The sequence below is a fragment of the Ornithorhynchus anatinus genome, chromosome 5 (genome assembly GCF_004115215.2).
Source record: "Ornithorhynchus anatinus isolate Pmale09 chromosome 5, mOrnAna1.pri.v4, whole genome shotgun sequence".
NCBI classification, from domain to species: domain Eukaryota; kingdom Metazoa; phylum Chordata; class Mammalia; order Monotremata; family Ornithorhynchidae; genus Ornithorhynchus; species Ornithorhynchus anatinus.
In genome coordinates, this window is record NC_041732.1 from 18489028 (window position 1) to 18508868 (window position 19841).

Sequence of the window (19841 nt, forward strand, 5' to 3'; positions counted from 1 at the left end):
CACTTCCCCCTCCAGTTATCACCCTATCTCCCTACTACCCTTCCTTTCCAAAATCCTAGAACGAGTCGTCTACAATCGATGCTTAGAATTCCTTAACTCCCATTCTCTCCTAGACCCCCTCCAATCTGGCTTCCACCCCCTCCACTCTACCGAGACTGCTCTCTCTAAGGTAACCCGTGACCTCCTTCTTGCCAAATCCAATGGCTCCTACTCCATTCTTATCCTCCTTGACCTCTCTGCTGCCTTTGACACTGTCGACCATCCCCTCCTCCTCCATACCTTATCTCATCTTGGCTTCACGGACTCCGTCCTCTCCCGGTTCTCCTCTTACCTCTCTGGCTGGTCATTCTCGGTCTCCTTCGCTGGAGCCTCCTCCCCCTCCCATCCTTTAACTGTTGGAGTTCCTCAAGGGTCAGTTCTTGGCCCTCTTCTGTTCTCCATTTACACTCACTCCCTTGGTGAACTCATTCGCTCTCACGGCTTCGACTACCATCTCTACGCAGATGACATGCAGATCTACATCTCCGCCCCTGTCCTCTCCCCCTCCCTTCGGGCTCTCATCTCCTCCTGCCTCTGGGATGTCGGCCCACCACCTAAAACTCAACATGAGCGAGACCGAGCTCCTCATCTTCCCTCCCAAACCCGGTCCTCTCCCAGACTTCTCTATCACCGTGGATGGCACGACCGTCCTTCCCGTCTCTCGGGCCCGCGATCTCGGTGTCATCCTTGACTCGTCTCTCTCGTTCACCCCACACATCCTATCCGTTACCGAGACCTGCCGGTTTCACCTCTACGATATCGCCAAGATCCGCCCTTTCCTCTCCACCCAGACGGCTACCTTACTGCTACGGGCTCTCGTTATATCCCGGCTAGACTACTGTGTCAGCCTTCTCTCTGACCTCCCTTCCTCCTCTCTTGCCCCGCTCCAGTCTATTCTTCACTGCGCTGCCCGGCTCATCTTCCTGCAGAAATGATCTGGGCATGTCACTCCCCTTCTTAAACAACTCCAGTGGTTGCCTATCGACCTCCGCTCCAAACAAAAACTCCTCACTCTAGGCTTCGAGGCTCTCCATCACCTCGCCCCTTCCTACCTCTCCTCCCTTCTCTCTTTCTACCGCCCACCCCGCACGCTCCGCTCCTCTGCCGCCCACCTCCTCACCGTCCCTCGGTCTCGCCTATCCCGCCGTCGACCCCCGGGCCACGTCCTCCCGCGGTCCCGGAACACCCTCCCTCCTCACCTCCGCCAAACTGATTCTCTTCCCCTCTTCAAAACCCTACTTAAAACTCACCTCCTCCAAGAGGCCTTCCCAGACTGAGCTCCTCTTCTCCCTCTACTCCCTCTACCACCCCCGCTTCACCTCTCTGCAGCTAAACCCTCTTTTCCCCCTTTTCCCTCTGCTCCTCCCCCTCTCCCTTCCCATCCCCTCAGCACTGTACTCGTCCGCTCAACTGTATATATTTCCATTACCCTATTTATTTTGTTAATGAATTGTACATTGCCTTGATTCTATTTAGTTGCCATTGTTTTTACGAGATGTTCTTCCCCTCGACTCTATTTATTGCCATCGTTCTTGTCTGTCCGTCTCCCCCGATTAGACTGTAAGCCCGTCAAACGGCAGGGACTGTCTCTATCTGTTGCCGACTTGTTCATTCCAAGCGCTTAGTACAGTGCTCTGCACATAGTAAGCGCTCAATAAATACTATTGAATGAATGAATGAACATAGTAAGTGCCATGGGAAAAAGAAGAGTCAATGCCACGGGAGAGGGACAGAGAGCCGCAGCCTGACAGAACCATGCCCTAGTACCAAAGAGCTCGGGCTTGGGAGTCAGAGGACCTGGGTTCTAATCCCGACTCTGCCCTTTGTCTTCCGTGTGACCTTGGGCAAGCTTCTTAACTTCTCTGTGCCTCAGTGACCTCATCTTTAAAATGGGGATTAAGACCGTGAGCCCCACATGAGACAACCTGATTACGTTGTAAACACCCCGTCATTTAGAACAGTGCTTGGCACATAGTAAGTGCTTGACAAATCCCGTAATTATTATTACCACCTTGGGGCGATAGAGGAGGGCAGCCTCCCAGACCAACGCCTGATGCCAAGAGGGAATGAAAGAGGCACAGCTTCGCAGAACAATGGCTAGTACCACCATGGGGAGGTAGGGAGGAGCGGCAACCCAGAACAGGTCTACGGAGGATGGTTCTGGTTCCAGGGGCCAGGAGAATCTCTCCATAACAACTGCTCAGTGCTTCTCCTTGGCCTTGAAGATCATCCCTCTATCAGTGGGGGCACATTCAACTCCCAGATTTACCCCACTACTGACTGGGCTGTATTGCCACCCCAAAGGGAAGAGTGCGTGTGTATGTGTGTGACTAATATGGTGAGAAGAGTGATGAGGCAGCTGCCTCTTATGGGAGAAAAGAGACTGGGGCTTTGTGCAGGAAGCTAGTTCTGTCTGATTTGACTGTGGAACTGAAAAGACCCAGGGCCCTTAATTCTATAGAGACGTCAAGCACAGCCTCGGGCCCCAGAGAAGGGACCTTTCTGGGCTCAACGCAGAAGCCTGTGGGATCTAATAATGTCAGGAGGAGGACAGATTGACTATCAGTATCTCTACCCTATTTTTAACTGAGAAGCAGAGTGTACAGACTCCTGCCGGAGAGCACTAATAATAATAATGATATTTGTTAAGCTCTTACTATGTGCCAAGCACTGTTCTAAGTGCTGGGGTAGATACAAGGTAATCAGGTCATCCCACATAGGGCTCACAGTTTTAATCCCCATTTTACAGATGAGGTCACTGAGGCACAGAGAAGTTAAGCAGCTTGCCCAAAGTCACACAGCAGAGAAATGACAGAGCCGGGATTAGAACCCATGTCGTTTGACTCCCAAGCCCGGGCTCTTTTCATTAAGCCAGGCTGCTTCAACAAGAGTACGGGCTGGGAGGACAGAAGGCAGGTATTGTACTAGAAACTGCATTTTATCCAATATGCACTTCTGCACCTTCAATCAATCAGTCGGGTTGATGGAGCACTTGCTGTGTGCAGAGCGCTGTACTAAGCACTTGGGAGAGTACAGTATGACCGACACATCCCCTGCCCACAACAAGCTTACAGTCTAGGGGGAACTCTACAATATCGCCAAGATCCGCCCTTTCCTCTCCACCCAAACGGCTACTTTACTATTACGGGCTCTCGTTATATCCCGGCTAGACTACTGTGTCAGCCTTCTCTCTGACCTCCCTTCCTCCTCTCTCGCCCCGCTCCAGTCTATTCTTCACTCCGCTGCCCGGCTCATCTTCCTGCAGAAACGATCTGGGCATGTCACTCCCCTTCTTAAACAACTCCAGTGGTTGCCTATCGACCTCCGCTCCAAACAAAAACTCCTCACTCTAGGCTTCAAGGCTCTCCATCACCTTGCCCCTTCCTACCTCTCCTCCCTTCTCTCTTTCTACCGCCCACCCCGCACGCTCTGCTCCTCCGCTGCCCACCTCCTCGCCGTCCCTCGGTCTCGCCCATCCCGCCGTCGACCCCTGGGTCACGTCCTCCCGCGGTCCTGGAACACCCTCCCTCCTCACCTCCGCCAAACTGATTCTCTTTCCCTCTTCAAAACCCTACTTAAAAATCACCTCCTCCAAGAGGCGTTCCCAGACTGAGCTCCTCTTCCCCCTCTACTCCCTCTGCCATCCCCCCTTTACCTCTCCGCAGCTAAAGCCTCATTTTCCCCTTTTCCCTCTGCTCCTCCACCTCTCCCTTCCCATCCCCACAGCACTGAACTCGTCCGCTCAACTGTATATATTTTCATTACCCTATTTATTTTGTTAATGAATTGTACATCGCCTTGATTCTATTTAGTTGCCATTGTTTTTACGAGATGTTCTTCCCCTTGACGCTGTTTATTGCCATTGTTCTTGTCTGTCCGTCTCCCCCGATTAGACTGTAAGCCCGTCAAATGGCAGGGACTGTCTCTATCTGTTGCCGACTTGTTCATCCCAAGCGCTTAGTACAGTGCTCTGCACATAGTAAGCGCTCAATAAATACTATTGAATGAATGAATGAATGAACTGGAGTTCCTGGAGTTACAGAATTGGGGGTGCAGGTGGGAGGACAAAGCAACCCTTTTTACTAGAAACTGAATTCTCTACAGTGTGTAATAATAATAATGATGATAGTATTTGTTAAGCGCTCACTGTGTGTCAAGCACTGTTCTAACCGCTGGGGTAGATACAACCTAATCAGGTCAGACACAGTCCCTGTCCCACATGGGGCTCACAGTCTTAATCGCTATTTTATAGATGAGATAACTGAGGCCCAGAAAAGTGAAATGACCTGCCCAAGCAGACAAGCGGTAGAGCCAGGATTAGAACCCGTGACCTTCTGACTCCCAGGCCTGGGCTCTATCCACTACTCCATGCTGCTTCTCTACTGCTTCATTCTCTAGAGAGCAAGCCCCTTCTGGGGATCCGAGGAGGGGATGGGCAAGCATTTGTAGGGCAGAGTGTGGCCGTGAGCTTAGCTTAGAGAGCTAAGTCAGTTTAGTCAGCTTAGAGAAGCACCGTGACTCAGTGGAAAGAGCACGGGCTTGGGAGTCCGAGGTCAGGCGCCAGATCTCACGACGCCAGGTGTGCTTCGGCCGGCACGGCCCGAGAAGCTTCGGTGCCGCCCCACTGCCGTCGGCTGCCCCGTCCCAATCCCCGTCGTCCATGTCCGGCTAAACTCTGAGACCCTGGCGGGAACACCACAGCCCTCCTTCCCCTGGCAGTGCCCAGCTCAGGGCTGGGTGACCAAGGGGCAAATCCGACCGTCTCCTCCTCTCTAAGGAGACCGCTTGATGCGTCTCCCCGGCCGGAGGACCTATTTCCCAGTGAGGTGTGTCCCCGGACCTGCCCTGCTGCAGACAGATGGAGTCACCTGCCATGTGAAAGGGAAGGTGGTGTCTGCTTCTGTTTGCGTAAAAGATGGGGTTACCCTAAGGGGGAAGAGAGTGAGGAGGGGGATGTCGCTCTTGGCAAGCAAGCTGGTTCTGGAAATAAGAGTTGGGGGTCTGTGCAGGAAACTGGTTCTGTCTGAATTGACTGTGGGTACAAGAAGGTTTGAATTGGGGGTTCGGTGCTTCTCTGTCCCACAGTCAATTCAGACAGAACCAGTTTCCTGCACAGACCCCCAACTCTTATTTCCAGAACCAGCTTGCTTGCCAAGAGCGACATCCCACCGAACCCCCAATTCAAACCTTCTTGTACCCACACTCTAGTCTGCACAGCCTCAATCCTCCTGTCTCTCCCCACTCCGGTCCATACTTCACTCTGCTGCCTACATCATTTTTCTACAGAAATATTCAGGCCATGTTTCCCCACTCCTCAAGAATCTCCAGTGGTTGCTCATCCACCTCCGCATCAAACAGAAACTCCTCACCGTAGGCTTTAAAGCACTCAATTTCCTTGTCACCTCCTACCTCACCTCGCTACTCTCCTACTCTAACCCAGCCCACACCCTTCAACTCTCTAGTACCAGCTTTCTCAATGTACCTCGACCTCGTCTATCTCTCCTCTGACGTCTTGCCCACATCCTGCCTCTGGCCTGGAACGCCCTCCCTCTGATCTGACAGACAATGACTCTGCCCCACCACAGAGCCTTATTGAAGGCACGTCTCCTCCCAGAGGCCTTCCCTGACTAACCCTCTTTTCCTCTTCTTTCATTCAATAGTATTTATTGAGCGCTTACTATGCGCAGAGCACTGTACTAAGCGCTTGGAGTGTACAAATCGGTAACAGATAGAGACAGTCCCTGCCCTTTGACGGGCTTACAGTCTAATCGATGGGCTTACATTCACTTCTGTGTCGCCCTGACTTGCTCCCTTTATTTGTCCCCCCTCTCAGCCCCACAGCACTTAGGTAAGCTCATTTTGGGCAGGGGATGTGTCTGTCTATTGTTGTATTGTACTCTCCCCAGCACCTAGTACAGTGCTCTGCACAGAGTAAGCACTCAGTACATATGAATGACTGATTGACTGGAGAAGGGACCTTTCTCCATCTGATCCGGGCCCACGGAGAACGGAGGGGTCGGTCATCCCGCCAGTGCCTTGGCCTCCCCACGTGGGTGGGAGGCCACCCTGGTCCGGCTTTCCTCTCTCTCCCCGGGTCGGGTTCGTCGCCGAGTCCAGGCTGAAGGACTTGACTCACCCCATGCCCTTGATTTTCATCAAAGTCATACCTAGGGTCGAGCAAGCGGGACTCTCGGGGAACATACCCCTGTCCCATTTCCAGAACCCGCCAGTGTGGCCCCACCTACGCCTGGACATTGCTCCTAAGAATGAAAGAAGTTGTTTCTAAATGGGTGCTGGCCGGGGCGACCTGGCTTCTGCAGGTGTAGCCGGGACCGATGGCCGTTAGGCCAAGGAGGGCTTGGTCGTTGGGAACCTTTCATTCATTCATTCAATCGTATTTATTGAGCACTAACTGCGCAGAGCACTGTACTAAGTGCTTGGAAAGTACAATTCAACAACAAATAGAGGCAATCCCTGCCCACAGTGGGCTCACAGTCTAGAAGCGGGGAGACAAACATCAAAACAAGTCAACAGGCATTAATGGCATCAATATAAGTAAATGGAATTATAGATATATACACACCATTAATAAAATAAATAGAATTATAAATATGTACATATATACACACAAGTGTTGCAGGGCAGGGAGGGACATGGGGCAGAGGGAGCAAGTGGGGGTGATGGAGGGGGAACTGAGGAAAAGGGGGGGCTTAGTCTGGGAAGGCCTCCTGGAGGAGGTGAGCTTTCAGAAGGGCTTTGAAGGGGGGAAGTGAGCTAGTTTGGCGGATTTGAGGAGGGAGGGCATTACAGGCCAGGGATAGGACGTGGGCCAGGGGGCAATGGCAGGACAGGCGAGAACGAGGCACAGTGAGAAGGTTAGCAGCAGAGGAGTGGAGTGTGCGGGCTGCGCTGTAGAAGACGAGAAGGGAGGTGAGGTTGGTTTCCCAGAGGCCTGGGGTTTGGGTCAGGAGCCGTGGGACCTGCTGCCCACGTTGCTTCCGGATGGGGAGAACTCTGGACCGTTGGGTGATGCCAGAGTCCCCCAAGGCTCTGATGGAGGGCCGGCCTGGAATGGGTAGCGCTTTAGCTTTAGGAGGGAAGGGGGCCAGGGTGGAGGGTTCGTGTTCTCCCTGTTCCAGGGAGCGAATATCCCCGTGCTCCTCGTCTCTTGACATCCCCGGTGAAGCTTAGGGCCCGGCTGGACGACACGGAGGGGTGGCGGCCGACGGGCCAGAGAGCAGAGAGCTGAATGAAGGGGACCATTTCTTAATAAAGTGATGCATTCTTTGACATCTGTTGGAGGAAATGTGCCTCTTCAGGCCAGGGACATTGGACCCTGTGACCTAAGTGGGAGAAGCCTAGCCAGTGGGGAGGAGATGGAGGAAAGGGGACAGGCGGCCCACCGTTCGGGCCCTAATTTTCCCTTCTGCTCCCGTTAGCTCTGGGCTGAGGCCCTGCTTCTTCTGCGCTAATCCCTGTCCTCAGCCCCAGCCTAAGCCTCCCCGGTTTCCACCCCTGAGCCCTTATCTTCGACGTCCCCTTTCTCGGGACCGAGAGTGGTCGAGCTTTGGTCCCGGTCTGCCCCACCCAGGTTTGTCCCTGCGATAGCTTCAGCTCCCAACCGGGGCTGCTACTTATTGAAATTCCCGTTAACCGCAAAGTGAAAGATGGGCCTGAAACACAGCCAGCGAGGGTGAGAGGAAGTGGGCCACAGGCCCGGACTCCCCGGGGAGATGGCGCCGTCTCCCACTTGAGGAGTTGAGAGACTGGAACGGAGGCCCGGATGGGGTCAGACGGAGGAGAGGAAGTCTTGCGGAGAGGTGGCGGCCCAAAGCTGCAGGGCGAGACGTGATTCTCGCTGGAGCCCGACACCCACCCCTGCCCGAGCCCTCACCGGAGCCTGGCCTCCGATACTCCTGGAGCAAAGACTGAGTTCTCTGCTGGAGCCCGGCCCGATCCCCAAGACCCCTGAGACCTCACTGGAGATTGACCCCCAAGGCCTCTGCTGAAGCAACCCCTAGAATCCCACCAGCACGTGATTCTCCAAGACCCCCTCGGCTCCTGCCCCTTGAGACCCGCGTTGGACCCCCATCCTGCCTTTGGCCTGTAACACCCTCCATCCTCATATCTGACAGACAATGACTCTCCCCCTCTACAAGGCCAAAAATGAGGGGAGGCAGGAAGAAGCAGGGAGGCTGGGTCTAGGCCATGGCCCTGGGGTTTCCTTTGCTGACCCTGGACTGAGTCACCGGAGCCCGTCGCGATATCAGGGTTGCCCGCCGGCCTTCCGTAGCCCCAGCTGTCAGTCAGTCGTATTTATTGAGCGTTTCCCGTGTGCTGAGCACCGTACTAAATCCTTGGGAAAGTACAATGCAATAGAGTTGATAGTCATAATCCCTGCCCTTAAAGAGCTTACAGTCTTCAGGGGAAGGCAGACACTGGGAATAAGTTAGAGAGAGGAGAAATGGCCACGTGAGACTAGCAGTTGCTTAGAGGGGTACCATTCAAGTGCATAGGCCATGTAGAAGGGAGAACAAATAGAGGAAATGAGGGCTTAGTTGGGGAAGACTTCTTGGAGGAGATAATAACGATGATAAAAATTATGGTATTTTTTAAGTGCTTGCTATGTGCCAAGCACTGTTCTAAGCACTAGGGTAGATACAAGGTACTCATGTTGTCCCGTGTGGGGCTCACAATCTTAATCTTAATAACCATTTCACAGATGAGGTAACTGAGGCACAGAGAATAATAATAATAATGGTATTTGTTAAGTGCTTATTATGTGCCAAGCCCTGTTCTAAGCACTGGGGTAGATACAAGCAAATCAGATTGGACACAAGGGGTTCACAGTCTCAACCCATATTTTACAGATGAGGTAACTGAGGCACAGAGAAGTAAAGTGACTTGCCCAAGGTCACACAGCAGACAAGTGGCAGAGCTGGGATTATAACCCACGTCCTCTGACTCCCAGGCCCGTGCTCTAACCATTACACCACGCTGAAATGACTTGCCCAAAGTCACATGGCAGACAAGTGGTGGAGTCAGGATTAGAATCCACATCCTCTGACTCCCAAGTCCGTCAACTTTCCACTCAGCCACGCTGTTTAAATGCGATTTTAAGAGAGCTCTGAAAGTGGGGAGAGTGGTGGTCTGTCTGATTTGAAGAGCCAGGCTTCCCTGGCCGTCCCTTGGGTCCGGTGTCAGCGGCCTGGATGTGGGGTCTGTGAGGAGGGAACTGAGACGAGACAGGAAGTGGGGGTGGAGGTCAGGCTGGAGGTGAGACTCACTGGAGAGCTGTTTGGAATTTGTGTTTTTCTGGACAAACCCTTTCATGCTGGAGATACTAACCTATCCTATCCTACCCTATCTTTTCCACATCTATACCCTCATCCAGTGATGCAGCTGGGCCTTCCCTCAGGGACTCCTGATTTCTACCCCAGCTGCTTCCAATCAGAGGGATTAGTGAGCCCCTACTCCCCAGGCTTGCCCTATATAAGCCTAAAGGGCCTCATTCTTTTCAAGGATAGGTTTGGATTAGTGTGATTTTCTGGTCTAGTGAATTTAAGAGAAGAAGGGGGTTGTGGAAGGAGGTGCTGATTTTCTGGGGAGCCTTGAATCTGCTTTTTGGCTTGGTAGCTGGAGGTTCTTCTAGGCCAGATGATTTTCCCAAGGGTCTCCCTGTAGGGCTGTTTTGTGGGAGTAACTTCCCTTGCCTCTCTTCACCTTATTCATGTCTGGGTGACAGGTGGGTAGTGGGTTGAAGGGCCTAACACTATCTTAGAAGGCTTCCTGATCATTCATTCTGCCTCTCTTTTCTCCAACTTCTCTCTGTGCCTATGGAAGGTCTAAGGGATACTTTGCTCCTGTAGTCAATCAGTGGCACTGTACTAAGTGTTTGGGAGAATACAATACAACAGATTAAGCAGACATATTTCCTGCAGCCCTGCCTCATGCCTTCAGCACACCTGTCCTTACTTCTCTGCTGTCATTATGGTGTTGCCTTCCCTTACACCTTGTCTTTCTTGCACATCCAGATATAATGTTGGTATTTAAGTGCTTTCTAGGTGCAGAGCACTGTTCTAGGCACTGGGGTAGATACAGGGTAATCAGTTTGCCCAATGTGAGGCTCACAGTTAATTCCCATTTTACAGATAAGGTAACTGAGGCACAGAGAAGTTAAGTGACTTGCCCACAGTCACACAGCTGACAAGTGGCAGAGCAGGGAGTCGAACCCATGACCTCTGACTCCGAAGCCCAGGCTCTTTCCACTGTGCCACGCTGCTTCCCTGATATAGTTCTCTTTCAATCTTATAGGTCCAGCACCAGTTTAATGGGTGGGGTGGGGGGCTGTTCCAGATGATACAATTCAGGTAAGGGAAGGATCTGAGTAAAAAGGTACTTAAATGCTGTGGGGTGAATACTTCAGTTGCTTAATAGGTGGGATTAAGTGCATGGGTGAGCAGGAAGGGAAAATCAGGTGTGTGTTTGTGAGGGAGAGGGGGATCTTCAGGGTAAGGGAAGGCTTGTTGGATAAGAAACAATTTCAGTAGGGCTTTTAAAGATGTGGGAGATGGCTGCTATGCCCACTGGGTGGGATGGGGTTGGAAGTGTCAGGTGAGAAGTTTTGTGGGTTGGGTTGAGAGTGGATGTGGTTCAAGTGAGGCATAATGAGCAAGCTGGAGCTTTCAGGGAATCCCAGTTTAGAGCTGTCTAGTTGTGGATGTCCGAGGGGTCCTGTTGACCGAAGAGATGGACCACCTCATTTCCCCTCCCAGAAGCTTCTCAGCACCCTTCCTGGCCATGAGGACTGCTGTCCCTTCAGTGAGGATCCAGAGCAGCTGATCCCCAGGGAGAGGAAAAATCAGGAGGTGAGTTTCCATCTCTAAGGGAAGGTGAAGGGGGCATGTGTGTATGACTAGGTGTTACTGCCGGAGGAGGACAAGGTGAGCAGAGGGATCTGTCACTCTCAGTATTGGGGATGGTTCTACTCCTGGGGCTAAGGTTCTGTGGAGGGAACTGGCTCTGTTTGACTTGACCGTGGGACTGAGAAGACCCAGGGCCTTTAATTCTATAGATGGGTCAATCCAACTTGAATCCCCAGTCCTGTCCACAGTCACCCTGCACAGCCTCAGCATCTCCTGGGCTGGAACCTCTCTTCTCCTCAAAGTGAATGCCTCTGAGGGAGTTGCTGGGAGAGGAGGGGGCAGTGACTACTTTAAGAGTATAGCTGTCTCGATGCTTTCTAACTGGCTAGCTGGGAGTTTTTCTAGGCCAGAAAATTTCCCCAAGGGCCTCCCTGCAGGGCTGTTCTGTGGGGGCATCATCTTTCACCTATCCTGACCTCATTCATGCCCGGGTGGGAGTTGGATAGTGGGTTAAAATGGAGTACCACTCCATTTTAGAAGACTTCATGGCCACTCAAACCACCTCTTTGTTCTCCAGCTCATCTCTGTGGCTGTGGAAGTTCTAAGGGACACTTGGCTCCTGCAGTCAATCAAGGGTATTCGAGTGCTTATTATATGCAGAGCACTGTACTAAGTGCTTTGGAGAGTATAATGCAACAGAATAAGCAGGCACATTCCCTACAGCCCTGACACCACCTCAGCACACCTGTCCCTATTTGTTCTCATTAGGATGTCTCCTTCCCTTACACCTTCAGATAGACTTGTCTTCCATATTGTAACATAGTTCCCTTTCAATCTTATAGGTCCAGCATCACTTTAATGGAGGGTCCCAGTACAGATAAGGAAAGAATCTGAGTATGAGGATACATACCTAATTGCTATGGGTTGACTGCTTCAGGACTTAGTGGGTGGGACTAAGTGGATGGGTGAGTTGGAAGGGAAAATAAAACGTGTGTGTGTGTGTGTGAGGGTCACTCTGTCCACCATCTTCTCCGGGGGGAAGGAATCCTTCTGTGACTGCTGGTGGCTTCTGGCAATGTAGTGGTTAGGTGGAGGTTAGTGTATATCAGTGTGAAAACCCCATTCCTCACCAAGAAGATTTGAGTTGTCTCCATGGAGTCATCAGTGGTGCAGGTGGGAGGCTAAAGCAGGTATTAGAAAATTATCCCATGTGTAGCTGTGCTGGACTTTAAGCCATTTCTGGAGTAACTCAGTTGGATCTGAGACACAGGTAGTTATTTAGTGTAAAGTGAAGCAGCCTGCTCAAGCAGGGTCTGGTTATACATCTCTCCATGTTAGGGCCATTGTCTTGAGGGGGATGGAGGGTTCAGTGCTTGCAAAAAAAACTAGGTTGCCTGCAAACCCCCACTGCTCATTCTCTAGCTGAGACCCCTGGCTGTTGATAGGCAGGATGCCACACACACCCCTTCCCCCCAGCACACACCACCCCTCAACACTGAAGCAACATGGCTTAGTAGAAAGAGCACAGGCTTGGCAGTCAGAGGTCATGGGTTCTAATCCCAGCTCCATCACTTGTCCACTATGTGACTTTGGGCAAGTCACTTAACTTCTCTGTGCCTCAGTTACCTCATCTTTAAAATGAGGATTAAGACTGAGCCCCAACTTGTATCCACCCGGTGCTTAGAACGGTGCTTGGCACATAGTAAGGGCTTAACAAATACCGCTATTATTATTATGACTAATTCAGGTGCAGCTTTCAAGACCGGGTTCCACAGCTCCAGACAGACATCATTTGAGATGAGGGCTTAGTGTGGTAAGGTCTCTGAGAGGAGATGTGCCTTCATTAAGGATTTGAAGGGTGGGGAGAGTATTTGCCTGTCAGCTATGAGGAGGAAGGGACTTACAGGCCAGAGGCGGGTCATGGGTGAAATGTCAGTGGCGAGATAGATGAGATCATGGTACAGTGAGAAGATTACCATTAGCGGAGCCAAGTGTGTGCACTGGATTGTAGTAGGAGAATAGTGAGGTAAGGTAGGAGGCAAGGTGATTGAGTACTTGAGAGTATGTAGCATTCACGGGTGAACAGGGTGGTCCATGGTGTCAGATGCAGCTGAGCTGTCGAGAAAGACAAGACAGAACAGCATCCTCACAGGTTTTGGGAGCAGGAGGATGACGACGACAACGAGGTAATCTGTAGACTCAAAGGACTGGAGTTCCATCGTAGAGGGATTGAGGAGGAGGTTAAAAAGGAAGTAGAGGCACATGGTACGTGACCCATTCTGGGGTTTTGGACAGGAATAGTATGAAGGGCATGGAGTGAGCAATGGGTGGGATTGTGGGGTACAGAGCAGTTTTGTGTTTTTTTTAATGAAGTGTGGGCGTGTTTGAAAGCAGCAGGAAAGGAATTGATTTGGCACAGAGGAGCTGGTTGAAGAGGGTTATCAGGAAGGGAAGAAAAGTGTTCAGGGTTCAGGCAGTGTGAAGGAAGAGCCATCAGAGGAAAAGTTTGAAGGGACTGATTTTGAAATCAGGTGGAAGTGAGATAGCTGGGAAGGATGAGGGTGGATGTGAAGTGGGTGAGGAAGATTTGGGGACAGGGCAAATCCAGTGACTTCAGTGTTGCTAGAGTCTTTGGTAGTAGTGATTAGATACTTTCTAAATGCAGAGCATGGTATTAAGCACTGGTTGTAGCTTCAGTGACAAGGAGGGAGTTGAAGGACCTGGGGATTTAAGGCAAGAGTTAAAACTTTAGAACAGATGGTGAAAGCATTAAGCACTGGGAGAGGAATCATTGTTACGGAGCACAAGAGAACAAAGTTAAATTATTTCTCACTGGTTGATGTGGCCTAATGCCTAGATTCCCCACCCCCCCACCCCGCCCCCGACCAGACCCAGCAACACTTCATGGTATGAGTGGTCTGATGATGCTCCTGAAAGTTAAGAAGGAAATGGGTGGAGATGCAAACAATTCAGTTTTTCCAAAATAGAGACATTTCCCCAAATCCACTTATTGTTCAACAGGCATAAAGGAACAGCCACCAACATCTTGGATTCTCCACTCTTCCCTACACCTGCCTTTGGATCCCAGGACTCCCAGGCTGGAAGAAACCTGGATTCAAAGGGCAAGAAGCCTCCAGGGCAACAGTTGACTAAACAAGAGAGTGTTAAGACTTGAAGTACCTGGGAACAAAACTTTCTTTGCTCTCTAATAAGATTTAGAATGGAGGCTACAAGACTCCAGAGAAAAATGGGTGGGGACACACATACACTCAATCTGGATGCTGACCTCCTACTTCCCTGGGAACAACCCCTAGCAGATATGGACAGGTCCTTCTAGTGGGAGCTAGAGATGTGCAAGGCTGTTGCAGTAAAGGGACTGTTCACTATCCTGCTCTTCACACTGGACCAGTCTCTACCACAAAAAGTCCTCCCCACCCCTACAAGTAGCAGGCCTATAAGTCTGGTATTCCTGGGTCCTGGCATCTGTATATTGGACAGAAGTCAATTTCTATTTGCGTATCTGTAGTTTCAGCTCCCCAGCCTGTAGGCTTCACTCTCAAGGCAACTTCTCAACTGCACTTCATTGTATCTCTTATCATTGACATCCAACTCCTATTAGAAACTCCTTCACTCAATTTCTCAGAAGAGGATAAAGCAGACAGTGACAATCCCTGCCTTACTCCTGTCAAAACATCACCTACCAGGCTTCCCCAGAAGCCCATGTGAGAAACAGAAAAGTCCCTTCTTTGGGGACTGAGGATGTGCAGGGTGACTCTGAAGGCAGGACTGTGACCCGTCTATAGAATTAAGACCCCAGGGCCTCAGTCCCACAGTCAAGTCAAACAACCAGTGCTGTGCACAGAGCTTCAGACAAGTTTTCCAGAACCAGCTTGTGTGTCAACACGGGCATCTGCTTCTGCATGGTTCTGTCCCCTCAACCCAGCTAACCACCCCCCATCATTCACTCACTCACTCACTCACTCACTCACTCACTCACTCACTCACACACACACACACACACACACACACCCCCGCCCACCCCCACCCCCCAACACCTTCTCTTTGAGATAGCAGTGGAGCCCATGCTGCATCTCAATTGCAGGCCAAGTCTGAGAATTCACAGTCCAAACTACAGAGGGATGGTCTTCAAGGCTGGGGAAATGTCTTGAGCTACCTCTGAAGGGAGAGTAATAGCTACTCAGAGTCCCTTTTCTCTATCAAACCCTACCCCTCCCCACCACAACCTGGGCAATGCTAGATGTTGAGGCTGCAGGACTTCCTTCCAGGACTCAGAGCCATTGAGACCAGGAACTAGGGAGGCTCACTGCCGAGGCCTCCTCTGGCCACACGGTCCAGGGCCCCAGACCATAGGTGCGATGGAGGTGGGATGTAGTTGGAGCTCGTCTGCTGGTCCTGGTCACATCTAAAACCTTGGCAGGGATACCTGGATTAGTCATCTTGAAAGTTTGGGTTTCTCACCATATCCTCTGGCCACAGTTGAGGACTACATCTAAATCACCAGGCACTAGTTTCTCCCGGAGAATCATTGGTCTAGAAGCTGGAGAGAGAGAAGGTTTCAGATGTCTTTTTTTTTTTAGCAAGCATTTCAATTCTCCCTCCTCCCAGTGACCCCAACACCAGGAGAAATGAGGTTTATAGACACAATGAGTCACATGTAAGCTGAATGCAAAAGTCTGCTCTACTAATATTTAACCAAATCTGTTAGTCCAGGAGGGGTTTGTACTCCAGGAACTGGAGGTCCAAACCCAAACTGGACAAAAAATTTAGTTTTGAGGATGATACCTGCCTTCCATGCTCCCATTCCATACCTTGACAGGTCCATTCTTTCACTGATTCTATCGTAGTTGAGCACTTGCTATGTGCATAGCACTGTACTAAGTGCTTGGGAGAATACAATGCAACTATAAACAGACACATCCCCTGCCCACACTCCATCTCAGAATTCCACTTTTCAGAGACAAAGAGAATAGACAGGCTGATAATTTTCCTGCCTGATTCTGGACACTAGCCTCCCAGAAGCCACCAAAGGCAGACTCAGACAGGTTCCTTTCTCCAGGGCCCAAGATGTGCAGATTGACCCTGCAGACAGGACTGTGGGTACAGGGAGGTTTGAGCAATCTATAGAATTAGGAGCCCCGGGTCTTCTCAGGTCCACAGTCGAGTCAGACAGAACTAGTTCCCTGCACAGAGCCCCAGACCCAGTTTCTAGAACCAGCCACCATACCAAGAGTGCCTTTCGTAACTACCCTTCCCCCAAAACTAACACCATTATTCATATTCTCTGTCTGTCTCTGTCTGTCGCTGTCTGTCTCTGTCTCTCACACACACACACACACAAATATCCTTCCCTTTGTGGTGGCAACAGTTCAATCATATTTATTGAGCTCTCACTATGTGCAGAGCACTGTACTAAGCGCTTGGGAGAGCATAATTCAGCAACAAATAGAGAAAATCCCTACCCAACAATGGACTCAGTCTAGAAGAGGGGAGACAGACATCAAAACAAGTAAACAGGCATCAATAGCATCGATATAAATAGAATTATAGATCTATGCACATCATTAATAAAGAGAATAATAAATATGTACATATATACATAAGTGTTGTTGGGTGGGGAGGGGGGTAGAGCAGAGGGAGGGAGTCAGGGCAATGGGGAGGAGGAGTAGAGGAAGGGGGGGCTTAGTCTGGGAAGACTTCCTGGAGGAGGTGAGCCTCTCACTGGTGGGGTAAGATTGACTTGCCTGTGCCCACACTGCACGGGGATGGTCCTCAAGTTCAGTGTGTTGCATTGAACACTGTTTGGAGAGAAATACCTGGTGAGATTCTGCCCTTGGTCACATTACCCCAAGCTGTGCATTGCAGGGCTTCTTTCTGGGTCTGAGGTGGCAAGACATGGAGCTGGTAGGGGTGTGGGGCAAAACCTTGGGACTTACCACTAAGATCTCCTCCGGGTGCCCGGTGGAGGAGCCTGGAGCGTCGGTCTCATGGAAGTCAATTGTTACTGGAGCTTTTCTGTCAGTCTTGGCTGAAAACCACATGGGGTTGAGAAAACTGGCTTCAGTAAACACATGTGGATCAGTTATCTTGAGTGGCCAGGTTCCCCCATCCTGCCTTCTGAGGTGCTCATCTGTTGCCAAACACATCAGTCTGCCCCCTATCCTGCTCCTGACACTAGATTCCCAGAAGCTACTATGGCCAGGCCTAGTGTTCTGGGTTTGTTTTTTCTCCCCTGAGGCAGAGGATGTGCAGGTTGGCCCACTAGACAGGACTGTGAGTGCAAGGAGGTTGGATCCAGGAGGTGGACCTGAAGAAGGACCAAGATGAAGACCAGGATCAGGAGGAGGAACAGGACCAGGACAAGGAGGAAGACCAGGAAGAGGAGGAGGACCAGGACCAGGCCAGAATTAGGAGGAGGATCACGAGGACCAGGAAGAAGACTGGGACTAGGACCAGGACCAGGAGGAGGTCCACAGTCAGGACAAGGAGGAGGAGCAGGACTTGAACCAGGACAAGGAGGTGGAAAAGAGCCAGGAGGAGGAGCGCCAGGACCAGGCCATGGAGGAGTGCCAGGACGAGGCAGAGGAGGTTGACCAGTAACAGGACCAGGTGGAGGAGGAGGGCGGCCAGGACCAGGCAGAGGAGAAGGGTAGCCAGGACCAGGAGGTGAAGAAAGGCCAGGACTGGATGGAGGAAGAGGGCCAGAACCAGACGGAGGAGGAGGGCCAGGACCAGGTGGAGGTGGATGGCCAGGACCAAGTCAGGGAGGAGGAAATGGACCAGTTGGAGGCCTAGTGGAGAAGCAGTGTGACATTGTCCAACCCGATTTCCTTGCTTCCACCGCAGCACTTAATACAGTCCCTGGTCCATAGTAAGCACTAAACAAATACCCAAATTATTGTTACTATTATTATAACAATAACAAATACAATTGATTAATGATATTGCTGAGTTCTTTTTGTAGGTCAGCACCCTGCAAGACAGCAGGATGGCCCATAGGATAGAACAGGGGCCAGGGAGTCAGAAGGATCTGTGTTCTAATCCCGGCTCTGCCTCTTGTCTACTGTGTGACCTCGGGCAAATCACTTAACTCCTCTGGGCCCCAGTTCCCTCATCTGTCCCTATGGGACAGGGACTGTGTCCAACCCGATTAGCTTTTATCTACCCAGCACATAGAAAAGTGCTTGACACATAGTAAGCGCTTAACAGATACCGTCCTTATCAACCACGAACCACAGCATACTGGATTATTTAGTAGAACGATATTACAGGGAAAGACGGACCTCGGTTTGCTCGAGTCTTACAACTCAAGAAAACCCAGAATTGCCGGTCAGTATATCCCCCTCAGGTGTTAAGTAAACGTGTTGGGAGAAGAGGAGGAGGGCCTTCTTCCCAACTTCAGCTAGATGGAGAAAAGTTATTGAATAAATGCATGAGACTGGAGTGCCCCCTTGTGCTTGCATGAGCGTGCAGAGTTAAGGTTTAGGTTGTAATGGAATGGCAGTTAATAACTGTTTTGGGGGTGGTTCCATAGGATGGGCCTTGTGGACTCACTTGCAGCAGCATGAGAAATCATCTGCTAATTGCCGCGAATCTGTGACTGAGGCAGAGAAGCCATGAATCCAAAATTTGGGTCTTGATACAGGTTATTTGTTTAAGGGAAAGTGCCTCATTGAAACCAATCTTTAAATTATTTATTGTCAATTGACTTTTACAGGTTAGGGAAGTCTGTAGGGTTTTCGACTCTTTTGCCTGCAGAGGAGAAGCAGGCTGATCGAATGCAAAGAGCACGGGACTGGGAGTCAGAAGACCTGGGCTCTAACACTGGCTCTGCCACTCATCTGCTGGGTGATCTTGGGTAAGTCACTTTATTTCTCTGTGCCTCAGTTACCTCATATGTAAAACGGGGGATAATTTTCTGAGTTCCATGTGGGAAATGGACTGTGTAACTACCCTAGTGATTAATGCAGTGCCTGGCACATAGTAAGCGTTTAACAAATACCATTAAAAAAAAAGATAACTCTCACCCTCCACTGTTTCATTCTGGGACACGCCTTCAAGTGATGGATAAATGAGGTAAAAGAACCTAGGAAATTTGTGTTAGACACAGGAGGCCTGCCATGTCATGTGAATTCAACTGGAAAAAGAGAGATTAAGAAAAACTTTTGGTGAGAGAGGAAATTTGGGTAGATGAACACAAAGCGTGTTTACCATTGTGTATAGGGATGTGTCTGTTGTACTTTCCCAAGGTCTTAGTTTGGTGCTCTGCACAAGGTAAGTGCTCAATAAATACGACTGATTGATTTGGGTAATAGAAACAAAGACTTTGAACAATGCCTCCAGGGAGAAAGGTACACTCTACTGTTTAGAAATTCAGCATGATCTGTGGGTTCTTCCATGAGGATCTTCCATGAGGGAGTTAAGTGTCCCCCACCCCCTACTCTACCCCAAGAGACAGGGGCCGGTTCTAATTCCCACTTGCATATTCTTTCCCAGAACTTAATATAAGGCTCTGCAGACAGTAAACTGAAATATAAATGATAAATTCTGTCACTGCTACAACTGAGAATTTTTGCGTATTCCATGACCGGGGAATCTGCGATCTTATCACGAGCAGGATTTATGGGACCTTGACTTTGAGGGTTTGTGTGTGTGTGGATGGGGGATATTTATGACCAGTGTTTGGGGAACAGGGTGGGATAAAGAGAGAGGTACCTAAGCAACCCTTTTCATGGTCCCTACTGCGATGCTCTTACTTGCTCTGACATTCTTCTCTCTCCCATCCCCACAGCACATGTTTATATATCTGTCATTTACTTATTTATATATCTATTTATTTCTATCAGTGTCTGTCTCCCCCTCTAGTCTAAGAGCTCGTTATGGGCAGAAATGTGTCTACTTGTTGTTATACTGTACTCT

The 19841-nt window shown here is 50.4% G+C and overlaps 1 long non-coding RNA gene across 1 annotated transcript; it reads left to right on the plus strand.

Annotated features, from left to right (window-relative positions):
* The first annotated feature begins 10372 nt into the window (after window positions 1–10372).
* On the plus strand, window positions 10373–18775 carry LOC114812210. Its single transcript, XR_003759859.2, has 3 exons — window positions 10373–10409; window positions 10815–10907; window positions 18640–18775. It is a non-coding gene; the product is annotated as an uncharacterized LOC114812210 (long non-coding RNA).
* The last annotated feature ends 1066 nt before the right edge of the window (window positions 18776–19841 follow it).